The 20,705-nt window shown below is 40.2% G+C and overlaps 1 long non-coding RNA gene across 2 annotated transcripts in view; it reads right to left on the reverse strand.

Annotated features, from left to right (window-relative positions):
• Nucleotides 1-1,339: 1,339 nt before the first annotated feature.
• LOC103678567 overlaps nt 1,340-20,705 on the reverse strand; it is a 35,669-nt gene continuing 16,303 nt past the window's right edge. Inside the window, exons 2-4 of one of the 2 annotated variants that reach the window (XR_572724.2) lie at nt 18,373-18,531; nt 2,995-3,183; nt 1,340-1,518 (exon numbers count right to left, since the gene is read on the reverse strand). This is a non-coding gene — a long non-coding RNA (uncharacterized LOC103678567). Of the gene's footprint in view, nt 1,519-2,994; nt 3,184-18,372; nt 18,830-20,705 lie in introns of those variants that run through there. The other variant, XR_005835226.1, reaches the window with a different exon arrangement.

Below are 20,705 nucleotides of genomic sequence, written 5' to 3' on the forward strand. Positions count from 1 at the left end.
CCCCCCCCCCCCCCCCCCCCCGGGGAAACGCCGCCGTCCGGTCTGGGACTCGCAGAACCACCGCCCCGGGCCCCAGATGGGAAGGAATGCTGGCGCACACCGGAAGCGTGCCGTCTGCGGCTCGGCCAGAACGGAGCATGCGCAGAACTCACGCGGGAGACCGACCCAGAGCAGGTCCGCTATTGGAAAGGCCGCCTGGGTCTCCTGTGCGGGAGAGAATGGCATCTTTTTCGGTCCCTGAATTAGCTGGCAACGCAGACTCTGCTGCATTACATTTAATACGAAATGTGATACAGAGCTTCATTTTTTAAATAGAGTTAATTCCCGTCCGTTATGAAAGTAGTGTATCTTCCTGGAAGACGTTTAGGTCAAGTACGGAACGCTAAGAAGGAAAAACCATTCATCGTCTCCCCACCCGAAGACGGGTGCTGGTTTGTTTTCTTATTGAATTACTTTCTCGCATTTATGAGTCATTTTATATTTGTATTCTACAGAGTTGTGGTTATACTTTATTGAGAGAGGGCTTCTAAGGAATAAAATGACAAATCAGTAAGGCTGTATTCTTATTGTGATTTTTAGTTTCCTTTTCTGTCTTTGTGCTGCTTCTCCTGTGGAAGTTTCTCCTTTGTGTGTGCCCCTGTCATAAATTTCATCTGCTTATTTTATTCCTACGGTTTTTCTGAAAAAAAAACTTTTTGTGTCTCATTAATTTACCCTTTTCTTTGAAATTTTTATTATCTTTTCCTTCGCTTTAACTTTCCAGAACTTTCTGTCCTTTTTTGGTTTTTTTTTTTTACCTCATATATACAACAAACACCCTCGCAGACATAATAACTTTTACAGTTACACTGTAGACTGACATGCGTATAACTTTTGCAAAATAATACAATTTTCTTCTGTACTTGCTCCTGAAGCTACGCATTTCAAATTTGTCATCCGTTAATTTATTGCCACAGTCTATTAAATCTCTTAAACCATAGTTTACAAGATGTCACAAGATGGTCTTGTGGCTCTGAGTTATTTAAAACTTGATGTTTTTGTGCATTCTGACATTTTTTTCCTGCTAGAAACCAATTCCATAGGCAATAGAATTAATATAGTGTTATTTATCAACTTTTTGCAGGACTATTAATTAACCCAATCTTGTTACATTTTTATCCTAAATAAATAAACAAACAAACTCCGGAACTCAGATCCCTGGTGCACAGATTTTTCAGAGGACCACCACATGAAGCATCTTTTTCTAAGGTCAGCATGAATAATATGAATTTATTTCTGAAATGGTATGAACCCCAATTCTCCTGAAAAGCAAATAAACAGGAAGGAGAAAATAACAATCTGTAGACCAACTTACTTTAATTCAAACTAATTGGTAGCTAGGACAATGGAGAAATAGTCTGCATTCTTAAAAGTAGATTTTCAACTGTCTGCTGGAAGAATCCACCTGAAATCTCCAAATCTGCCTCCATACAACAACTTGTCCTCTTTGCTGGAAAACGTGCCATTTTGTTAGTCCCTCTAGACAGCCAAGACAAAAACAGAGAAATTATCCTGGACTTTGCCCTCTTCTTCGCCCCTGACAGTCTCTCAGTTTTACGTTCTAAAACCCTCCTGCTCACGTCCCTTGCCTTTCAATCCAGCTGCTCATTAATCAGACTCTATCACAATCTTCCTTCCATTTCAGGCCCAAGCGGATTCCATCTCTATGACAATGTGAGGACATGCTTATTCAGAGTTCCGATTCATCAATAGAGAAGTCAGAATTCAGGACTGAGACCCAGAGAGGTGCTTTAGATCAAAGTCAAGATTGGAAGCCCCAAATTAAGACAGTCATCCAAAGGGCTAGTTGAAGAATAAGGTTGCAGTCTGTGTCCAAAACAAAAGGCAAAGAGGCCAGTAAAGCAGAAAAGTTGGAGAGGGCCAGCATCCCATGTGGATCTTCCTTGTATATATCCATGGCATGCTTGACATGGTTTGTGCATGTGTGTCATATATGCTCTGCAAACTTCTAAGATGTCTTCAGGTTTCCTCAGTTGAGAAAGTTTTATTATAAAAGAAAGACATGAAGTCAAGCCAACCAGAAAAGCTATGCCACAGAAAGTCAGGGTCAGGACAGATACTCAGAGGACCTAGTGTGTGGCTTGTGCTGCAGGAGTCATGTTGCCCCTCACAGCCAGGTGTCTGTAGCCTGGTTCTATCATCTGCCACTTTGATCTATTCTCTGTTTCCCTTCCTACTGCTGAATCACTGCCCTGACTTTCCTGTCTCTTCCTCATGGCTTCTACAGCCTCATGGATTCTCTGTGTGTTTTTAGGCTCTAATATTCAAGATCCCAAAGCAAACAAATCATAAAGATATCAGGAAATACAGTGAGTGAATGAGTAAGCAAGTAAATATTATGGAAACCATTCAAATTTATTAAATACTTAAAGTAACTGAAAACTATTTAAAATAAGCAGAAATCCCCTTATAATAATGGTAGTCATAAAAATAATACTATCAGCTAACATTTACTGAATGCTTACCATATATATTCTAAGGTCTCTAAATATTTTGACTTTAATTGCACACTATCCCTGCAATGTCAGTACTATCATTATGCCCATTATTAGGTGAGGAAACAGGCAGAGAGAGATTGTATAACTGACCCAAGCACACAGAGCAACAGAGCCTAGTGCATGACCAAAAGAGGCAGACTGTGCTGCTTCCAAAGATTATAGAGGGAACAACTGAATCTCGATAACTCTATGGACATAATTTCTAATTTGCATGGAGTTTCAAACACACACTATAACCCTTATACTATTAATTTCCTCTCCAAGTCTCAAATAGCAAAAAAAGTATATTTTGGCATTGTTGATTTAATCAAAAGTTCAAATAAATGGCATGTTTATTTTTTCATTAGTTGTAAGTACATTTTCAAGTTATGTAAGGTCATTTGCTCCGTGCTCACATTAAGGTTCTGTATCTCAGGAACACAGACCCATTACTTACCAGTACTGTTTCTTTGTCAAATGTAGATCTTTCCCACTGTAAAATCACTGTATAAATTCATAAGAGAGAGACACAGTATCGTTGTTACCAGGGGTTTGGACAGGCACCAAGAAGCCATCTTAAGTGGTTGAGTATCAGATGTGACAAGAGCACCAGGGTGTTGCAGGTGGCACCGAAAGAACACATGCCCTGGTTTGGGATAAAGCAGAGAAAGAACACTTCTTTCCACTTCACTGTATATTATAAACTGTTCCATGTCATTAACTGTTCTTCTAAAAGTCCAATTTAATTTCTGAATAATATTCCAATGTATGGATACACCATAATGTAGTTATTTTTGAACATTTGAGTCTTTTCTAATTTTCACTATTACAAATAATATTGTAACGGTCATCCTTATTTGTACATGTCCATAATGATCTCTTTATGGAAATTCTGAGAAAGGGAATGTCTGGGCCAAATGGCATGCACAACATTAAGGCTTTTGTTATGTATTATCATATTCTCTAGAAATATTGTTCCCATCTGCATTGTACAAGTGATCTCATAGCCCTAAACATTTGCTGTCACAGGCAATTAATTCTCTGTTTTTTAGAAGACTTGTCTATTTGGTGATAGAAAAAGATTATCTCACTTTGATTTTATTTTTTAAATTACTAGTGAGGTTGAATTTTTCTTGTTCCTAGGTCATTTATGGTTTTTATTTTGGGAATCTAGAGCCCATTTTTCTGCTGTGCCGTTCATTTCTCTAAATGACTTGCAAGGGTCATTTTATGAAAAGAGTATTAAACCTTTGTCATAGTTTAAACAAAGGGAGAAATATATATACTTTTACCTTAAAATAACATTTACTTTATTGCAAAAGCAATACTTGTTTATTTTTTGAAAAGAAAAAATAATAATATACAATGTACAATAGAGAAAATGAAAAAATACTAGTCAGTTATACATTAACATCATGGTAAATATTGTTCCAGCTTTGTTCAGATAGGTGCATAAGTAGGTAAGTAAATAAATAAATGATAGCTCGATATCTGGCTAGCTAGAGAATTGTTTTAAATGAAAACAAGATCATACTGTTATGTTATTTTGAGCTTTGTTTTTTCACTGAATATATCATAAACATCTTCCATATCAACAAGCATTCATGTGCAACATCACTTTTGATGGTTGAATAATATTCTTTCATATGGACCTACAATATTTAACTATTATTCCATTGTTGGACATTTATTTTTATTTTTCATTATAAATATGATATTTTGACTATTAATCTTATTAAATTTTGTGAATATCTATCTCAAGTGATTTCTTTAGATATAACTTCTAGAAACGTAATTTCTAGATCAAAGGGTATATATACACTTTTAATGCTTTTTTAATATATTGACAAATTATCTTCCAGAATTATTTTATCAACATACACATCTTTCAACTAGATGAGAAAGTGAGCCTGTTTTCTTTAAAATTCTCCAGTATTGAGCATTTTAATAGTTGCAAATATAATAGCTTAAAATTTTTTTTGTAGCTTATGCTTACATTTCTTTAAATGAGATAAGGTTGAATATTTTTTTGTTTTGGGGATAATTGATTTACTCTGTGATTTGCCTCCTACTGTTATTTTTCTATTGGGTGTATCTTTTTCTTGTTGCTTTGTAAAAGCATTTTATATATTAAGGAGTTAAATTTTGTCATGCGTGATTCAACCACTTTTATCACATCAAAAATATATATTTCTATTTGTCTTTTACTATAAGAATTTATTAATCAGGAAAGAATGTTGAATTTTCAATCTATTGAGATGATTGTGGCTTTTTCCTTCATTAATCTGTTATTAAGTAGAAATGTATGAATTGATTTCCGAATGTTGAAATATCCTATGTTCTGGGAATAAACTCTCTTTGGATGTGTCACATCAATCTTTCAATTAACTACCAAACCTGTTTTGTTAACAATGATTTGCATCAGCATTTATAAGCTCATAAAATTAAGTTTATTATTTTCTTCTTTGTTAGAATTTGGTATCAGGATTATGATAGTTTCAAAAACTTAGGAGTTTCTTCCTCTATGATCCTGGTGAGTTTATTTTATAATAATGGTTACTTATTAATAATAGCAATACACACACCTATTTTTTTTTACACACTCCTAAGAAGGCTACAAATAAAAAAAAAAGATCCCCTCCTCTGATTCATCTGTAGTCCTAGCCTATGTGCAAATCACTTTACCCATTTCTGGTTTTAGTTCTTCTGGTGATTATCACTGCAAGTCTAATAAATACACTTACTTTCTAGCAAATATTCTTTCTAAATCAATCAATTAGGAAAGGTATGTAATATCTCCCTTCATAAAAGATGGGCAGTTCAGAACACTTTTACTCTAACTCAAGTTTCTGAGCTATGTTAATTAACTTACTATCAGTTACATTGTTTGTCATTATACTTTTAAAGATACACTTAAACAAAGACCCACCACTGATTCTGGACCGTGGAAGATACAGTTAGAACTCCCATACTTCCACTACTTTTTCCCTCCCCCTTGCACATTGTCAGCTGTACACCCATTTCTATACTGTCAGAATCTATAATATTTGCATTTGGTTCTGCAACAAATTAAGATTTGAGTGTTGACAATAGGTTGATTCTAATGAAAAACAAGAAACAATGTCTAAAATAACGTGATGATGTAAATACGTGTTGCCAAAGAAATAATGATATGCAATTATTTCAATTTTATAATGTATTTTAATATCCATTTGTTCTCATTTCCTCTATTTTATGGATAAAATATCATTTAAAATGTCACAGAATTTTTATGCACTCTTCTGTTCTTTACTTTTTTCTTCCTTTCTTCTGCCTGTCCTCTCTCACGGTTTTGTTTTCCCTAAGTGTCTCGTGATCATTGATTTAACACACACAATTACAAAGGAAGAGTTGTTCTGATTCATATTGGTAGCAGGAGTGGCTTCCTCTGCAGATTTGCTGGTCTGTTTATGCAGCAGGACTCTCTTTAACAGGATGGCTACCTGTGGGCTCTGAGTATGCAGTTCGTGGGAAGGGCATAGGCAGGCTGAGTGAGAGCTCCCAGTGGCCAGGGTGATGAAAAGCCTCTACTCTGAGAATAGGAAACTTCGGTATATTTCACTTCTGGAAAAAGCTGTTTTTCCTTTACCTCTTTAATCCCCTGTAAGAGTCTAAGATTCCTCCCATATTCTACTCTGCCTCTCTTTTTTTTTTTTTCCTTTACCTCTTTAATCCCCTGTAAGAGTCTAAGATTCCTCCCATATTCTACTCTGCCTCTCTACCTAGATTCAAAACTCACACCAAAGACGTCTTTGAGGCAAATCTTCCAACCTATTCAGGGAGCACTTCTTGGGGGCTCCAGCTGGTGGTGAAGCCTCTCAGTCCACCTGTTCTATATGCAAGCCTCTCGCTCACCACCCTGATTGACAACCCACAGCCCATCCCTGCCCTCTGTATCTGCTGACTCAGAGCCTGGAGTCTTTACTCTGGTGAAATCACTTCCCACCTCCCCTGACAGCTGGCTCAAGCATCCTGCAGGCTGCGGCTTACTGTTTCCTGTGCCTGTGTTATTTATGAATAAGAATATTAGATACTTTCCTGCCTTCCAAATATTTGTCAAAGTGATGGCACTTAGATTGGTTTCAGCACATATGCGGATGTACTCTTACTCATATACACTGACTGTTGCATCAGTGAACTCTTCGGTTGAAAGAAAAGAGCTCAGGTCTACCATTTTGATCAAGAAGCCTTTCTGGAATCATTTTAACAGCTCAGAAATTACCTGCTCCTCCTTAATCTTCTATGTTGGATTTTTCTTTCCTCCCTCTTCTCCCAGCCTCTGAATATTGGAACATGCCACGGCCTGATCCTTGGGCAGCATGGCTCTTACCTATACTCTCACCTAATGATCTAATCCAGCCATCTCATGCAAGGCTATAAATACCACAATATGCTGAAATTTTTATCTTTAGCTCCATTCTCTCTCCCCAGCTTCATACTCACATTTCTGACGACCTGTTATAAATGATCTTTAAATCCTCCTCCCCTTCCTCTTTGCTCTCTTTCTGGGCCTGATCTAGGAACAAAGCTGAAAACCTCTACACAGCTTGGGACTGCCTTTCGTGTCAGGGAGGAGTCTCAGAGCCCCTCCAGAATGAGTGCACGCTTAGTGTCCTGGTGCCGAGGACTTACTCATTCTCAAGAGGCCACATCTGGCCTGGTTTAAGAACGTCCGACATCCTCACCCGTTCCCATTACAGCTTGCAGAAACTCACCAGTTTCTTGCATGTACCTATTACCCATTCCTGATTTGCAGCACTGATGTGCATGTTTCCCTTTTAACACAGTCTATGTGTCACTCTACGGGGATTCAGGAGGAGAGCACCTGATGCTGTACTCAATTCCCCTCTTTAGCCACAGTCTGCCTTCCTGTGGGGAGGGTTGGCTTGTCCTTGTGCACTCACATCTTTACAGCAAATGTATTTCAGGTCACTATTCTTTTATTTGTTGCAGATTAATTTAAGTAGCACTGTCGCCAAGATGCATGAACTTATGAACCTCAACTTTGGTACAGATCACCGTGGAAACAAGTAGTTTTCAGTATATTATCTCGGCATATTATATAATTATAAACAGAAAAAGTGTGTGTCTAGATGTTTGCCTTGCCTTCTAAAAGATCATGTCATCTCAATATAAAGCAAAATAAAGGCGAAGGAAAATAATTACATGACTTCTAAACCTTTACTATCTTCCTTAGTGAGTCCCTCTTAATTAAAAACTTCTTAGAGATTCACAAAGGCCGAGTTTTTCTTATAAGCTTCGTCATCATACCTGTAATTACACAGGTCACCATCATTATTCTTCTCTCAAACCACAGCCTCTGGAAAGGATACGCCATATTTAGAATTGTGCCCCGAGGAAGAGAAACCACCTGCTATCTAAGGTTATGTCAGAGAGATGTTAACCACAAAAAAACCCAGACTTAGATATACACTATCATTTTCTGGGTGTGCTCTTAACTATTTAGAGCTGTGATTAAAATTAGAAGTGTTGGCATGACGCTACTTTCTGACTTTCTTTTTTAGCAATGTTAGCACCATGGTGGTTAGTATGATGCTCCTTATTTCAGTTGTCGCTTTACACAAGTATGGACCAAACATACGATTTAATGTCATCTCCATTTTTGCTACCCGGTTGTTGTTTTTTTAATTATTGGGATGTATTACATTTAAGGATCTTAAGAGAGTCCATGAAGTGTCATGTATTCATTCATTTTATCTTTGTTCATTTAAGTCACTCGTTTTATCTTTATTCATTTAAGTCACCCTTCCAGGAGACTCTGAAGATGACATCCTGTTGCATATCACTCTGTGCGGGTCACTTTGTTTATGCCATCCTAAAAAGAGACTCACCCTGATTTCAGTCTATTCCCCAAAGCCTCTCAGAAGGGACAGGCAATGAGGAATAAAACCGCAGAAGAAGCAAGAAAGACCTACAGAGGAATGACATTGAGAGAGCAAAGAACCAAGAGGAAACTCAGTTTCTAAGAGGGCAAAGAAGACCAGAAAATGCCTGAGGAGTCACAATTTCTAAGATAATTTTTAATAATAAGCCTCTAATAGTTTACGGAAAACATACTTATCTCAGTTTCTATGGCTGACAAACCCAGTTTCCAGTGATGAGATCAGTTTTGCAAAGCTTTATGAAAACATAATTTTTAATACTAAAATACTTAAGACAACTTTGGAAGGAAATATACATCTGCTCATCCAATGTTAGAGAAATTTGGAGAAAATTCAGCTTTTCTTATAAAGACCTCTTATGGCAGCAAATGTGAATTTATCGGGCACTTGCCCAGAACTTATCATTACTCGGTAAATCATTGCATCTCCAATGCAATCAGCAAGATGACTCCAAGCACCAGAGCTCTAAAGGAAGAATCATTAATCTCTGATATGAATCTTTGACCCTTAGATGCTGCACTTTAAAAATCTACACTTACAGGGGTGCCTGGGTGGTACACTCAGTTGAGCAACGGACTCTTGGTTTCAGCTCAGGTCCTGATCTCAGGGTCGTGAGATCAAGCCCCACAATGGGCTCTACACTCAGCATAGAGTCTGCTTGAGATTCTCTCTCCCTCTTCCTCTGCCCCTCCTGCTCATGCTCTCTCAATCTCTCTAAAATAAATCTTCTTTTTTTTTAATCTACACTTACATTTTTCCCCCAAGATTGCCTTGTTATTTAGTAAGTCACCAGTGTTCCATTAATAATCAATTTGGAACATTTTTTATATTTTAAATATGAACATTTACAACATTATTTTAATGGCTGTGTAAGAATATACATGTCACATAAGTGTTATCTAGACAGACAGCCGATAGAGTGGTGCGAGGCATGGAACCAGGCACTGATGCAAATCCCAGCAACTGACTGAATCCCTCTGTGCTTCCATTGTCCTCACTTATATAATGGGAGAGATGATAACACTTCATTCATAGGTTGTTGGAAGGATTAAATGGGTTAATATGCAAACAACGCTTAGGAAATGCCTGATGCACAGTAAATCCTTCCAAGGGTTTGCTATAGAATTGTGTCTAATTTTTACTATTATATAGAAAGCTGCCAGGAACCATCCTATAGCTAAATCATTGCTCATCTCTTCTCCGTATTTCCTAAGGACACAGTAATAGAACTAAAAAATTGGGTCAGACTCAATAAACATTTTAAGGAATTTTAAGGTATGTTGTAAAATTACCCTCCAGATATCTTGCAGCAGTACAAAGAACTAATAGCTATGTGTGACAGTACCCATTTCTCATACTCTGGCTAACTGAGAGTGCCATCAAATTTTAATAGCCTGTTTGATAAGGGAGAACATTTGTATCTTTATTTTACTTTGATTTTTTAAAAAATTCCCAGAGACATCATGGATTTTTTTCAAATCTTTTTTTTTTTTTGTCGTTTTATGAATTGTCAAGTGTGTTCCACAATTTCTTTCCTACTGATTGTCCTTCATCTGTTCAGTTCTAGTTTTTTTTTGGAATCCCTCGAAGAATGCGTGTCCTCAGATGGCCCTTCATATCCGTTATCTTTATTATCACTGTATTAATTTTATATCACTGAGGATAAATGTCTTAATCGATGTTCTAATGCATTACATCGCTTATCTCAAGGATCCAATCTGCTTTTTACTGTTTCCATTGCATTATTTTTATTTAATTATCTTTTGTAGGTAATATATTTATTTGAGTCAACATCCAAAGGCTATAAAAATCTATACAGCAGACTTCCACTTCCAGGAAGATAGAGTAGATGTGCTTTTCCCTGTGCCTCCCACTAAATACAGCTAAAGCTCGTGGACCTCACGTATAAAACAAATATAAGGAGATTATAAAGGAAAGAAGGCAGATCGGGTAAGAAGAAGACAGACCCAAGGACTGACACGTAATGAGTTCCCTAGATGTGCTTTTTGCTTCAAATATCTCAGACTTGGAGCTCAAAAAGCTGGCAACCCAGAAACACCAAAGGACGGATGGACAGACGGAGTGTCTGACTGACTAACTAAAACCCTAAGTTGCTCTCTTTAGCCAAAGGACGAGGAGAAGGGCAACATAGCAAGACAGAAAACATTTAAACAATAATTGTTCTACTTCAGCCAAACACCGCAGAAAACTGACCTCACCCCTACCCAGGCCAGCAAAATCCAAGTGGGGGCTTGAAATTCCACCCTCACCAGTTCGTAATGAGGCAATCCCACCCTGCCCAAGTGGTGTCAGAAAAGGCTGAGTCCAGGTGGGAGCTAAGACTTTCACCCCCACTGGGTCCTAAATGTATGGAGAGGAAGTATTTAAGGCAATTCTATTATGAGGAGGGGAGGCTAAAGGGATGGAGAGGGAGGCAAAGTTCATTTGAGCTGGTAGAATGTTGGCACCAATAGACTCTAAGTTGCATACATGTAATGTCTTACCTAGAGCAGCCATGACAAAACTACACAAAGAGACATACTTAAGAACATTATAGATAAATCAATATGGGATCTTAGAACTTGTTCAATGAGGGAAGTCAGGAAAAGAAAACAAACAAAAAACCAGAACAAACAGAAAGCAACAAATAACATGGCAGACTTGAGCCCTAATGTATTAATAATTATGGTAAGTGTTATTATTGTGGGATTTTTAATGTTTTGATGAGCTTCCAGTTCAAGGTGGGAGAGAGAGCACATCTGTTTTCCTCACCACCTCGGGCCTCAGTGGACTGTAGCTTTTGACACGTTTTTGGAAGATAGAAAGTAGATGGAGTCATGCTGACAGAACATAGAACACAGGAAAGAGAAGAATGATACAGTGGAGGCAGAAAGCATTTTTCTTGGCTAAACCCTTGAGAAGCTAAACAGAGACAATTTCCCTAGATCTACTAACTAAAATGTTACCAGCTGGCAAGGGGGGGACTCCACACCCTATGGATGATGGTTTTTTGATTGTCAGGGCCTGGGCCATATCAGCAAATATTTTGACCCTCACACCTAATAACCAATCTGCTCTTCAGTCATTTCTTCTTCTGGCCCATCTATGAATCTTCTGTTCATTCATTTAACCACCAGTCACTTAATAGCTACTAAATGCTGGGCACTGTTGTAGGTACTGGGGAAACCTGAGTGAAGAAGAGGGACAAGGTCTGGGATGTGGTGGATTTTTCATTCTAGCTGAGAACAAACAAAAACATGAAAATAAAGATTTAAACAAGATCATTCCAAACAGCAATGAGTGCTATGAGGCCGAGGCATTGCACAAACTTGTGTATTTACTCCCACATGCTCACCGCAGATAGATGTATCAGTCATTCCACTGCTCTCACACCAAGGGCTATGGATACTCTGCCTACCCCACGACGGGGTCCTTGTTGCTGTCAGTGAGTGATCTGAGCCCAGGATCCCACCCTTAGAGAATGCAGTCTTAGGTCACTGTCTTAAGTCAGGTTTCCTAGAAGCCAAGCCAGAGGTGAGGATTTCCATGCCAGTGATTTATTGAGGGAGTGTTCTCAGGGGAAATCCTTAGGGAGGGAGGGAAGCAGGACTGGGCAACAAAGGAATTGGGCAAAGGGGTGGTTTCAGCTGAAGTGTGGCTCAGCTTGACCTCACGGGGAGCTCTTGAGCATGAATTATACCCTAGAGGTTGTCCTACCCAGGAGCAAAGGAGATTGAACCAGTAGGCCTGTGCTTTGGCCTGCCTTTGGCTAGGAGCCAGCCTAGGGCAGGGGCAGAGGGCGAGAGGGCTGTAGCAAGGGACCTTTCAGACAACACCATATGAGACAGCTCCTGTCATTGGAGGACAGTCCGCTAGAGAAGGGTGTTGGGTTGCAGCTGGGGGATGGGTTTCTGGGTCTGGGAAAGGGGATCTGAGTGGAGCTTTAAAGCATCCGCAGTAACACTGTTTTCTTCAGCTCTGCCATTCTGGGCTAAAGGAGTCTACAGAATTCTGCTGGATGAAGGCCTTTTCTAACTGCTTCTTAAATAGTCTTCCATCATGAGCCACCAATCCAGATTCACCTACTCCTGTCTTACAAAAAAATCCTCAGAGTTTCTGACTTGTAGATGATACCCTTCTCTGGTTTCCATTGCTAATACAGTGTTCCCTCTCACTGGATTTTTTTCAATTGACTCAATCAAGATATGGAACAGAGGAAGGCGTTAAAGGGTTAAATGGTATGCTGAAATCACACTCTTGAATTCAACGTCTAAGTCCCTTGACTTTCTGAACTTTTCAACTTGGAAATACTTCTTATTATTGGGTTTATTCTTGTGGATGCAATCCCGTCATTCAAGAGCCATGACACATGAGCCTTTTATATTGACCGCCTCCCTTAGTACTGCTAGCAGACGCAGCATAGATCCTGGTAACGTCAGTCGTATTGGTCGGTCCCATACCCTGCCTTCCTTTTTTGTTGAAGCAACAGCTGAACTTCAGGGGAAAGAACAGACCCTCCAAACTCAACCTGAGCTGACTACCGAAGAAAAGAGAAGAAAACTCCCTGGTTCCACCATTTTTCTGTGTGACACTAGCAGCACACGTTTCGCTCCTTCATTAAATCTTTTTAAGCTACTACAGATTCCTAGTCAGGCGGGTGGCACATTTTCCCAGGCTTTTGGAGTCCTCCAAGTGTCACAAAGGCCGAGAAGAGACAAGGAAAGAGGTAAGAGAAGAAGCAGGGAGACAATCTTCTCCCCTCTTTACTATTTACAAACCACAGTGTGTCCCTGATTTCTATCATGGAGGCAGCCTGGGTTCTCAGCACTTAAGAAATCAAGTTTTTCCCATAGCTCTGATGAAGAATATTCCTGGAGGTCTATGCCTCCAACGTGCCAGAAATGAGAAAGGGAAAGTATCCCAGCTGAAGTTTGGTAAACCATAACTCTTCCCCTTGTCAAGGATTTCACATCTTTGCTCACACTTGGGAAAGTTCTCAAGGCTGATTTGGAAAAAAAAGAAAAAGAAAAAAAAAGCCGATTTGATAATATTTCACAAACACCACAAAAGGACTTGCTCAGCAAGGAAAATTCCCAGCTTGGCACAAAACAATGTAATCTATCAACTGGCACCAGTGAGTCTCCCTCGTTATGAATAATCCACAGCACAGACCAGCACCAACCATAGACCCGAGCAGGAGGGGCCCCTGATTTACGCCCCACAATTAAGAGGGCCTCACTCTGGTCCTTCTCCAGCGATGACCCTCTTCATGTGGTGAGAGGTCCCAGGGAGCCAAAGAGACATGCCTACCCAGGGCCTGTATGGCTGCTTGTAAACCATGTTTCAGGTGTCAGGTGCCCTAGCATTTCAGCACTGGCACAGACCCCGTCCTGCGTCCCTCTAACCCAGAGTGGGCTGTTCCGGCATGCACACCTCTCTGCTGGGGGTTGGCAAGGGGCAACGCAAAAGCATCTGCAGCAAAGGAAACAAAGGCCTTGAAACTGGGAACAAAATCCAGAAGGGAAAACTATCTTAAGTATCTCTAAGTTTTCCAGCAGCAAAAAGAAAATAAGAAGTAATATTTCAATAAACCATCACGTAGGCAGTATTTGAATTGTTATACCTTTTGCATTATTTGCATATTTTAAATAGCACTATATAAAAAATTATTGTATATGTGTCTCTTTTCTCGAGATGCATTTCAAACAGCAGAAACAGGAGATAGCACTTGAGGGGCCAGGCTTCCTTAAACAAATGTAGAATGGGGTCATTCATTTCATGGCAAAGGAGAACCTCTTGCCACTAGATGGAGTTTGCTTTTCCCAGACACTCCTTCATATACCCTGAAAGTAGGACAGAGTAATTTTCAGGAAGCCAATGGTTTCCCAGAGGAAACTCAGTTCCTGATGCTGAGATTCGAAGTTGGAGAACTGGTCAGAATGGATTGTGATGGTCTGACCAAGTTCTGCCAACAAAGAACAGCAAAGCGCCACAAAAACACCGACCAGAAGGAAGGGGAGGCAGGGGATGGTCCTGGAGCTCAAGGCAGGGGTATGAGATGTGGCAGGGGAGGCTGGTTCTCTAACAGCATGAGGGTAGAGTGATAACGCGCCTCTGGACCAGTGACCCATGCAAAGCTTTGTCTGTCCAAACCCTTGCCAAGCACACGGATGGGTTTGAACTAGTGAAGACATCGCTGCAACAGGGGACAAGCAGAAACAGATGTCCGCCAGCAACAATTACAGCAGGAGGTCTGATGGACTGATTCAGCCACTTCCCGGTCTCCTCGGGAATGCTAAGGCAGAGCTGGTCGCCCTTGACTGAGGTCCTTCCTTGGACAACTGAGGACATAGGAGGAGAGAACTCAAGAGGAAAAATGTGTGGGTGTTTGAATTCGTAATTGGAAAAAATAAGACATGTGAACACATTTGTATCCCTGTCTGGAGAAATAGGTCCTTAAATACATATTACTATCAGAGTCACAGATTTATTCACACCACAGTACAGAGAAAATGTAAGGTTTTTTTGGTTTTGTTTTTGTTTTTTTACTGCTTCTTCATGTATTCCCACCTGCTGCAGAGAGAGGAAACCTATGTTTTTAGTTGACCACAGTAAACTTGGTGCCCTAACATTATTTAAACAATCATTTAGGAACTCCATCACCTTGTATGAAATTCTCCAGCTCTCAAATGGAGTCACTCATCCTCTGCCCCTTTTCAGGATGGGATCTGGGTAAGTGAAAGGATTCTGGGCCTCGTGAAAATTAGAAAGGGGGTCCAAGGTTATATACAGTGCCCCTGGATCCTTGCTGGTGCCTCCAGAAGCAAGCTGGCTGTCTCCTGCACTGGCGACCACTGAGGCTTATACAACGGGTTCCATACTAGTGTGTCCAACCAGAGACCATAGTGTAAGCTATTTGGCCTCATCCCAGAGTTTCTACCTTATACTGATCATAAACCAAAAACAAAACAAAACAACAAAAACAAAACCCTCAATTACAATAAGAGTTCAATTGGAAATAGTTCAAATATTGGAAAATATTGAGAGTGTACAATTATCCACAGCAGTGTTACAATTATAATGTAGGTATATTAAAGGACTAATTGGTTTAGTATATATGCTTTTCTTCCCCTAGTATGTACTGGTTCGTTGAAATTAATAAATTCCAAAACAAGCCAAAATGTTTGCTATTTCAGTTCCAGGAATTATAATTCTATGCCTTTCATGATTCAATGGTCAAACAAAATTCCAGCCAGAGATGAATTCCCAGTGTTCTGGGGAAAGAAAGGCACACAATAACGAACACGATTAGAACCATTTACAATGACATTGTAAGCAGTCAGGATTTTCTTCTCATTTCCCCAAGCCAGAAAAAAAAAGAAAAAAAAAAAGGAGAAGGCTCCTACCAAAACCTCAAGGTAAAGGGATGAAAGAATTGGTCACCTTCCCTATGTCTTACACCTCAAAGATGGCGGTGACTGATCTAGAGGTTTATGATTTTGGATAACCCCTGGCTGCTGACCAGGGTGCGCGGTGGGCAATTTGCCTGAAGTAATTGTGAGCCCGGAATCTCTTGGGCAGAATCCTTGGCTTGATAACAGTGTATCTCCAGGAAATTTCTTTGCTGGGGGCAGTTGCGGGGGGGGGGTGGTTGGAGGGTGAGGGCAAAAGGGTCTACTTTACTTGAGAATTTTTTTCAGCAGAGAGATTTCAAAACAATCCTTATTCATGTCTAAATGTGTCTTCCCCAGACAGACTAAAGAAGTTTCTAAGAGCCGTAGAACAGTTTCAAGGGAAAGACTGTTCCACTGAAATTAGATTGAGCCGGAACTCCTTTGGACAATCTGCCCCTGGAATGGCTGTAGCGCTAAAAGGCAACCAAGACTGGTGGGTTGTATGAGTCTCTGCCTTTTGAAAAGAAATCTTCAAAATCTATATCCTTCTGTCGTTGTTATAAAGGAAAAATTGAACCATACGGTGCTATAAGTGATAGAAAATGGACAATGTTAAAATAAATCAAATGACTAGTATTCCTTAACTTGAGGATTTACTGCTTGGTAATCTTAATTTGGGAAGGGTTTATGGTGAGGTTGTAAATGTTTAGATGAGCTTCCTGTTCGAGATGGGAGAGGAAACACATGTGTTTTTCTCACTATCCGGGGCCTCAGTAGACGACAGATCTGATAAATTTCTGGAAGATGGAAAGCAGACGGCATTATGTTGACAGATAACAGAGCACAAGAAATAAGAGAACAACTGCAGGGACGATAGAAGCCATTCTCCTTGGCTAACCCCTTGAGAGGCTGGCTAGGCAGAGGCAGGTATAAAGAGTCGAAAGGGACAGAAAAATAGAAGTCTCTTTCTGCCAAGGCAACAGCTGCTCCTCTTGGCTGTTCACTCCTTTCCCAGGCTCCTGGCCGTCCAGAAGGATGGCTGGCACCAGCACGGAATCCCCAACAAAAACTAGAGGCTGTTCTCAAAAATAACTGCATCTAAATACGGATAAAATCAAGGTTGCCCATGTGGACACTGATACCTCAGAGTAAAATGATCCTCATTTGGGTATCTGCCTGCTTTTATTCTCTAAATTAAAGCCTGCCAAGTACACCAAACCTACACTCAGCTCTCCCATCCAGGGGAGAGGCCAACTGGAAGAAAGACTGATTGGAAAAGCTCACAGCTATCCCTTCTTTTAATCAACCCAATCCGACACAAAAAGGGAACAGAGATCTAAGCATCAGCAGACATCTGAGACAAACCACAGCACTAACTGAGAAGGACCAAGATGAGCATATTATTAAAAAAAAATAATGACCCCTGAGAAAAAAGCCATGTTTCACAGAACTAAGAAAATCTAAGAAAAAAATAGGGTAATTAGTATTCTCCAAGAATAATGGAGATAAGAATACCTTTAAGAAGATACTAAGAGACTGCATCTGAAACTCCAAGAACACGTTGCTGTATAAATGGAGAGAAAAACAGCAAGTTTTTAAAAACATAAATATTTTGGCTAAAAGAGAAAAGTTAACAGAAGAATATATAGTTGACTGACCACACTGATGACCCCATTTTTATCCACATCCCTCGCTATTTAACATTTGGTACCTCCCCTATTTGTCTCTGGGTTTGTCCACACAATTTCCTTTAGCCAGTGATGCTAGCAAATGTGACAGAATCTGGGAAAATGTGCCCCCTTTCTTCTACTCTGCCATTGCCACAGAAATGCCGAAGCCAGGATTCTGGACGTACATGGAGCAGAGCCCCAGCTGGCAGCCTGCCAACTCTTAGACACACTATGGAGCCCAGCAGACATCAGAAGAATTAGCTAGTAGGGCGCCTGGGTAGCGCAGTCGTTAAGCGTCTGCCTTCGGCTCAGGGCGTGATCTCGGCGTTCAGGGATCGAGTCCCGCATCAGGCTCCTCCGCTGGGAGCCTGCTTCTTCCTCTCCCACTCCCCTGCTGTGTTCCCTCTCTCTCTGGCTTTCTCTCTCTCACATAAATAAATAAAAATCTTAAAAAAAAAAAAAAAAGAAGAAGAAGAATTAGCTAGTAGGGTCTCAGCTAATACTCCACCCCTCAGGAAGGCTTTTGCTAATCCTTCCATCTAAGGAACCCCTACCTTGGTGGGTATAGTGGTCCCCACCCCCCCACCGCTTATCAGCAGGAGATACATTCCAAGACCCCCAGTGGATGCCTGAACCAGGGATGGTGCCAAACCTACAAATACCGTTTTTTCCTACACAAACATACCTATGATAAAGTTGAATTTATAAATTCGTAAGAGACGAACAACAATAGCTAATAACAAAATAGAACAATTATCACAATATGCTTGTAATAAAAGTTATGTGAATGTGGTCTCTCTCTCAAAATATCTCATTGTGCTGTACTCACCCTTCTTAGGTGATGTGAGAGAACATGCCCAGGAGAGGAGACCGGGGGAGGTGAGTGACGCAGGTGTTGTGACATAGAGTGAGGCTGCTGTTGACCATCTGAGTTGTCGTCAGAGGACGTCCACCTGCTTCCCAGCCGCAGTTGACATGGTAACTGAAACTGAAAGGGAAACCACCCATGGGGACGGGACTCCTGTATCTCACGAGGTTATACTGCCTTCATGGCACCCATCATTACTAAAGGATCGCGTCTACATCTTTGTGTCCCTGGTGATTGTTTGTTCTCTCTACTCGAACGTAAATGCCACCGGATCAGGGACCTCATCTGTCATATTCACTAGTGTTTCTCTGGCATCTACAACGCCTCGCATTTATCAGGACAGCAGTAAGGCTTTGTTGAGTAAATGAATAAAACAAAAAGATGAATGAATGGGTTGGCAGAAAGAAAAACTGGAAAGAAGACTGGTTATGAGGAGTGATCATTAAAATATTTACCAACTGATACGGCCCAGGTACTGATAGATTAGAAAGGTCACCATCCAAGGAAGCCCCGCCCCCCTTGCTAGATGAATAACACTTTAGTTAGTGGATCTGGGGACGATCCAGAGGATCCTTGAAGTATTTTAAATTTTTAACAACCAGGTTGGCCCCCAGTATATGCCATTTGAAGACCACTCTGCAACAGTAACAAGGTCCTGTAAACTGGACAACCCATCAAGCGACTCATTTTTGAGTGCTCGGTAGGATCACTCTAGTCCCCCCAAATCACACATTGCTATTGTTGGACCTCCTATCTGTGCAGCCGTGGCTCTGTAAAAAGAGCTTGAATGTCAAGCTCTCAGGCATCGCTCCTGCTTCATGGGATTGGAGTCATTTAAGGAAAAAGAATGAGATCACTTACACTTCTTAAAAACTGCGGGACTCTCTGAGCTTCCCACCAGCCCCACTCACATTTCTCTGAAGTCAGTGAGGCACTACTTCTGCTTGGCAACAAAGAGCTGCCCTCTCTTATTTCCCAATGTCCCCCTCCTTTGCCAAGATAATCTTTCCCAGACAGGGACATTCAGAAGGAACAGAAGTCTCCAGAAAAGGGAGGGAGGGGGGAATCCCACAGAAAAGGCCCTGGCAGTGCTTAGTTAAATGAATTCCACATTTGGACAAGAACCAGCAACTGACACACATATGAGAAGATCAGGAGAGAATGTGTACTGGATAGTTCACCAAAACAAAACCAAAATATATATATTTTTTTAAATTTTCAGGCTATGGAGAAGAATCCTAGTTGAAAGAATAAAGCAATTATTTTTCCTTACAAAATAATCTGTTAACCACAGATGGCAAGTTAACTACAAACTAATCGACATTCTAAAACTTCATTTGTTTAGTTGAAAAAAGAAGAAAGCCTGTTAATCAGAGCCAATTTTTAAAGAGAGGAATGGTTTATTTCTCTAAACGGCCTTTCTGGGAACAAGTAAGGATAACTACTAATAGTCCTTTGGAAAACCTATCAAGAATGAATGAGAACATTTTTAATGACTTCAAATTATTATATCCAGTTGCTTCTAGCATACATAAAAATAGATTATCATTGTATTAAGTATCCTGTCTTGTTTCTTAGAAATATTTCCCGCATACATGTTAACATTTAAGACATCAGCCCACACAATGATATGATGATTAAGACCACAAATAAGTTGAATATTAATTAATGAATGTTTCCATTTTTAGAAAAACAGAAGCATTATCCCAGAAATGGATAAAAGAGCTGCAAGCACACAGCTCTTAACCTTGCCTCCTGCTTCCAAGGACCTATTAAATATTTGTAAATAGAAAGCAACCATCGAAGAAAGGCTTTCTGATTAATGGGGGCAAGTCTCTCAGGAAACATCCAATTCGAAAGATATTCATTTCCCTGCCTAAAGCCAAAAAACTCTCCAAACCCTCTCCCACTATAGCTTCAGGAATTTTTTAAATGGCTTCCCCCCCCCCCGCCCCGAACCATTAATATTACAGAGCAGACAGAATTCCAGCATCCCTACATTTTATAATAGTGAAAAGAACCCAAGGAGAATCAAAGTAATAAAAAAGTTGATGAAACTATGTAGTCACAGCAGGAATGACCTTAAAGAGTAACCTTGGGACTGTTGATCTGTTACAAACTTTGGCTTGTGAAATTATTTCGTCTCATCTAAAATCAAGAAATAACTAACATGATATATTCCATGCGACATGGTGTCCAGAGAAAACCAGTGTCGTAGTGATCACTCCACGTTCAGGGTTTAACCAATAACCTACGAACTGGTACCTAAAGACAGAGACCTGTCATAGATAGGC

The sequence above is a fragment of the Ursus maritimus genome, unplaced genomic scaffold, assembly GCF_017311325.1.
Source record: "Ursus maritimus isolate PB19 unplaced genomic scaffold, ASM1731132v1 scaffold_17, whole genome shotgun sequence".
NCBI lineage: Eukaryota > Metazoa > Chordata > Mammalia > Carnivora > Ursidae > Ursus > Ursus maritimus.